The sequence below is a fragment of the Myotis myotis genome, unplaced genomic scaffold, assembly GCF_014108235.1.
Source record: "Myotis myotis isolate mMyoMyo1 unplaced genomic scaffold, mMyoMyo1.p scaffold_m19_p_1, whole genome shotgun sequence".
Classification (NCBI taxonomy): Eukaryota; Metazoa; Chordata; class Mammalia; order Chiroptera; family Vespertilionidae; genus Myotis; species Myotis myotis.
The window spans coordinates 19677256-19683377 of NW_023416313.1; the positions used below are offsets into that span (position 1 = coordinate 19677256).

General features: G+C 40.6%; 1 pseudogene; it reads left to right on the top strand.

Moving 5' to 3' along the window:
- The first annotated feature begins 5277 nt into the window (after positions 1-5277).
- On the top strand, positions 5278-5919 carry LOC118650966 (annotated as a pseudogene).
- The last annotated feature ends 203 nt before the right edge of the window (positions 5920-6122 follow it).

Sequence of the window (6122 nt, forward strand, 5' to 3'; positions counted from 1 at the left end):
AAAAAACTGTTAGTTGGCTAACATAAACTGTGTACACTTAAAAAATGTTTAATTTTTATACTTTCCTAACACTAGATATTACATAGAAAGGATCAGTCTCTTAATAAATCTATCACCTGGATATGCCATAACAACATCAAAATTAAGTGTTGGAAACTAACAATTGCCTCTATTTTTAACCTTGTCCCCTTCATGGATTTATATTATAATTCACTAAGTGATCATTCTTGGCAACCAAGCCACAAACCTGGGATTCATCAAACCTTTTCCATTAGTATGTGCTATAATTGTTTTTCTTGCTTTTCTATAGATTTTTCTTACAGACTTCTTTAGATTTGGTTGGTAGTGTGAATGAAATCAGAAATCACAGCTGCAAAATGGACTAAGACTCCCAAAAACACTCAGAAAAACTCTCAAAACTACCAAACTAAACCAGGATATATATCACAGACTGAACTCAAATTCCATTACAACACTTTGCTCAGAAACATATTTCTAAGATTAGACCACAAATAACCCGAATTAGTAGTGACACAGTTCAGACTCACATATTTAATAGAAGCACTAATTTCTACAGCAATTTTCCTAGTTGACTAATCCTTGCTAAGATTACTCCCTACCACCAATCTAAAAAACCCTGATGTACTTTCTCTAACTCTCCTCTTTTGAGAAACTTTACAGTTGTTTTTTTATTATAGTGTTCTTTGCTTCAGCACATTGAAAGATTTTTTTTTTTTTTAATCGTGACCATGTTCATTGTAGTCTTTGCCTGGAATTTCTTTTTAATTATTTTTATAATTCCAATTCTCTGGCAAAATTCTTTATCTAATCATATATTTTCTTGAGCTTATTAAGCACAGTTATTTTACATTTAGACTCTATGTCTGATACTTTTAAAATCTGATTTACCTGTCAATATATGTTTACTATTTATACTTTAGATTTTGTTTTATGAAATCTAACTTTTTTTTATGAGATGTAGCATATTCTTCAGAAAAAATTGTACAGGTATTATGTCATATTGTTTTCCTTTAGAGGAAGTCCAACCAGAAAATTATAGTGGGAGGATAATTTCAATCCAATTAGTGTTAGAAATGCTCTCAGCAATGTCGCAGGAATGAGACAAACACTCAAAACTGGATGGGCAAGGCAAATTTACTTCTACGCAGAAGGGTGCTCCTGCCAGCTGCAAATCATGGGCAAAAGCACACCGAATGGGAAGTCCGATCAGGTTTTATTTCCTGACAGGGGTCTGCCCTGCCCCTCACTCTGATCTCTGACCTGATTGGCCAGGGTTCAGAGCTTGGATTCCCATTATTGCCCGATTGGCTAATTCAGAGGAAGAGGAAGGTAAGGTAGAACCTAAGGTGGCAGCTCCCCTGAGAGCCTGAACGTCATACCAAGATCTCAGAATTTAGATGGCGGACCCTGAAAGAATCTGAAGGTTCACTCTCACATTAGTTACCTGGATTTTTATTTGCAGATGTTGCAATATTCTTTCTACTTCTGTTTTCTTCTTACTCTCAGAATATACCCTTCCAGGCTTTCTACTGAGAGCCCAGGGAGTTTAATAGTACCTGTTTTCTTTAGCACGTCCATACCTCTAACTTTGTCTCCTTAGTACTCGGAAACTCCTCAGAGCCCGTTTTGTGTTTCAAATACATTTTCTTAACAACTTTTTTGAAGCGTTTTAGAAATCAGCCAATCCCAGGTTCTTACAGGGCTCACCAGGCACTGCAGCAGTTCTCAGCGACAGAAGTGTTTATAGTAGGAAGTGAAAACAGTGATCTGACCTATGAGACAATGAAATAGGTATCTAACTACTTTTAATAACGTGATTGAGAAGAAGAGTATAATTAGAGAAAACATAGGACATCTCCTCATGTATCTATAGGGAAAGTGACTTTTGTTTCTCTATACTTTAAATGCAGTCTTTTAAAATCGGTTCCCAGAATTGATAAGGACCTGCAATTAACCCAGCTTTGTATTAACTGGTTGGAGGAACAGATGTGTAAATGTCACTACACACATTGTCTGGCACGTATGGCTCAGTGGTTGAGCCCATGACCCATGAACCAAGAGGTCACCAGTTGGAATCCTGGTCAGAGCACATGCCTGGGTTTGGGCTCCATCCCTGGTCCCCAGTGGGGACCCTGTGGGGCCCTTAAGTGTCATTACATGTACCACAGATATATGTACCACAGTTTTTTAGTAGTGACATTTTTTAAAAAATATACTTTTAATGATTTTAGAGAGAGAGAAAGGGCAAGAGATAGAAAGATAGGAACATCAATATGAGAAAAATATTTATCGTCTGTCTGCCTCCTGCACACTCTGCATTTACAGTATAGAGAAACAAAAGTCACTTTCTCTATAGATACAGGAGGAGATGTTTTATGTTTTCTTTATACTCTTCTTCTAAACTTGAGTCACATTATTAAAAGTAGTTCGATACATATTTCTTTATCTCATGCTAGAGGCCCAGTGCACAAAAATTTGTGCACTCGGGGGTCTGTCAGCCCGGCCTGTGCCCTCTCTCAGTCTTGGACCCCTCGGGGGATGTCCACCTGCTGGCTTAGGCCCACTCCCAGGGGATCGGGCCGAAGCTGGCAGTCAGACACCCCTCTGGCAGCCTGGGAGCCCTTGGGGGATGTCCACTTGCCAGCGGGGAGCAGGCCTAAGCTGCAGGCGGACATCCTTAGCACTTCAAAGGAGGTGGGAGAGGCTCCCACCACCACCGCTGTACTGACAACCGTCAGCCAGGCTTATGGCTGAGCAGAGCTCCCCCTATGGGAGTGCACTGACCACCATGGGACAGCTTCTGCATTGAGCGCCTGCCCTCTGGTGGTCAGTGTGTGTCATAGTGACCAGTCATTCCCAGTCATTCTGCTGTTAGGGTCAATTTGCATATTACACTTTTATTATAAGGATGTGTACACAGTGGAGTACTATGCTGCTGTAAAAAGGAAGGAACTCCTACCATTTGTAATCGCTTGGATGACGCTGGAGAGCATTATGCTAAGTGAAATAAGTCAGCCAGAGAAAGATAAATATCACATGATCTCACTCATTTGTGGATTATAATGAACAACTGATGAACAAAAACAGATCCAGAGACATAGAAGCATCAAGCAGATGCTCAAACCTCAGAGGGAAGACAGGGAAGGGTGGGGGAAGGGTGAGAGATCAATCAAAGGACTTTTGTGCATGCATATAAGCATAACCAATGGACACAGGCACCAGGGGGGTAAAGGCATGAACAGGAGTGGGGTGGGGGGGGGGAATTGGGGGCTAAGGACACATATGTAATACCTTAATCAATAAAGAAAAAAAATAAGTGGAAAAAAAAGTTACTACACACAATAAGAGGCCCAGCCTCATACAGTCTCACATGTGTTTGCTTACACTAAACTGATGGTCAAATTCAAGTCTATACTTGGAGTTACATGGTCCAAGGAAGTATGCCAATGTGAGTAAACCAGAACAGAAGAATCTTTCCCCAGGGCTGGGGATCCCTGCTGTAAATTAAGAAAGTGTGAAATCAGTTAATTGCTTACAAGAGATAGATAGGAAAGATTGGTGGGCAATGCTAAGGGAGCTTTGGTTTACCAGGAATTCTCTCCTTGAATTACACAATTTCCTATCAACACTGCTTGATTTTCTCAACAGTTCCTGAACATGTTCTCCTGTAGATAGAACAGTTCCAAAGGAAGGTTAAGGGTAAGAATGATGAAAATGTAGTAGCAATGGAGAATAAATTAGCAAATCCTCTAATTTTAGAATGACACAACAGTTCTGATTGCCCTGATGAAAGATTAATTGAAAATGATTTTGGTAGAAAAATAAGATAATTTATTGATAGGAATATGGTAATGTGAATAATTTGGTATTCACAGCAATAATTTGAGTGCTGTGGCTTTTATGCTAAAAGTTTCCCATTAGAATGAGAATCTAAAATTTTAAATAACTGGTAATGTAGTAGGAACTCATGACTACATGTCAAGATAAACCATTCTAAGGAGTCTTTTCGGGGATTCCAAATAAAATTAGACTCAGAAGGATCAAAGGGAGTCATTCAATTAGAAATATAAATAGCCCAACATAAACTCCTTTGATTTTAAATAGTTACCCAGTATTACACATCCATAAAACAGTTCTGCTGAGTTATAGTCTTGATACACAAAATAAATTCTAATATTAGGATGCTTTGGTTATTTAAGGACAGAATTCAAAATGCAGATATGAACAGCCATTTCTTACCTCTATTACCTCATATTAAAGGAGGAAATACTAAGCTCACATTTAATATTTCATTTGCAGCATAGATTGCTGTAAGTTGAACATTAAAATAAGGTCACCTTGAAATCAGAGCTTTGTCACTTTATTCCCAGTTTTTAGCACAGTGCCTGGCACATAGTCACTGCTCAATAAATGTTTAAATGAATGAAGATGATCGTATTTATTCTGTGTGAGGGTATAAAGACAAATGTGCAGCTAACTATCTATTTTATACTTAACTAGAGGCACGATGCACAAAATTCATGCAAGGGGCTCAGCCCTCTCAGCCATGGCTTAGTCCAGAAGGTCTTCTGGACGGTTGTTCTGCTGTTTGGTCTAATTAGCATATTAGCTCTTTATTAAATAGGATATCTTTAGAGGAAGTTTTGTGTGTTTTTTTAAAAATTATGTTTTTCTCTAATTTATCCACTGTTGCCTTAGCAGCATTTGACACTGGTTGTGCTTTCTCCTTGGTTTAGCGTAGGCCAAAGCTGGCATTTTACTGCCCCTCTGGCTCATTTATTCCATGTTTTTCTTGCAAGATGCACATGGCATGCCAAGTTATAATAAACAAACATCTCACCATTCTATTTCAGGGTTAAATGCACATTGTGGAGTTATTATTTTATATGACTCATAGAATGTCTGGCATGTTTCTAGTACTCATCAATATGAATATGAGTAGAATAATTCTGGATCAAAACAGGACTCATTGGCATAGCCATTGTCAGTGTTTCAAGGATGATTTCATGCATAATCCTGCACTGCATGGGATCAAATAGCAAAATCTAAAGTTAAAATTACCCTAGAGTGCCCTCAGTGGTCCCGGATCTTTCTCTTGCTTCAATAGTGTTTAGATGGAACAGACTCAGGGACGCTCCTTGTTCCAGCCTCCAGCCACTCTCCTGCATATTATCCAGTCACCACTTTCAGAACCACCTCAGGGACCAGCCAACACACCATTTTTTTTCTACCTTAACTCCTTATTGACAAAAAACCATGAGCTCCCAAATTCATCAGAACTATTCCACCCAGAAAGAGGCTGTGGTCAACCACCTAGCCAACCTGCACCTCTGGGACTCCCACACCTGTCTCTCTCTGGGCTTCTATCCCACACCTGCCTTTCCCTGGGCTTCTATTCCATACCTGCCTCTCTCTGGGCTTCTATTCCACACCTGCCTCTCCATGGGTTTCTATTCCATACCTACCTCTCTCTGGGCTTCTATTTCCATCACAGTGATGTGGCCCTGGAGAGCATGGACCACTTCTTCCTTGAGTTGGCAAAGAAGAAGCGTGAGGGCTCAGAGCGTCTCTTTAAGTTGCAAAACCAGCATGGTGGCCACATTCTCATCCAGGATGAGCTGAAGCCTCCCTATATGAGTGGGGAGAAACTCAGGATGCCATGGAAGCCGCCAAGACCTTGGAGAGGAACCTGACCCAGGCCCTTGTGGAGCTGCAGGCCCTGGGTTCTACCTGCACAGACTTTAAGCTCCATGACTTCAGGGAGAACCACTTCTGGGATGAGGAGGTGAAACTCGTCAAGAAGATGGGCAACACCTGACTCACCTCTGCAGGCTGGGCGGCCCCCAGGCTGGGCTGGGTGAGTATCTCCTCAAAAGGCTCACCCTCAAGCACGACTAGGAGCCTCTGGAGCCAGAGGCCTTTGAGGAGCCCCTCTACCTCCCCCTGGAGTCTGGCTTTTGCCTGAGCCTCTCCCTGAAACCACTAGCTAGTCCTTTAATCACCCTAGAACCCTCTCCTATGCATTGGACCAAATGGAAACAATAAAGCTTTTGCAGCAAATAATAATAATAATAATAATAATAAAACTAAAAAATTTCCCT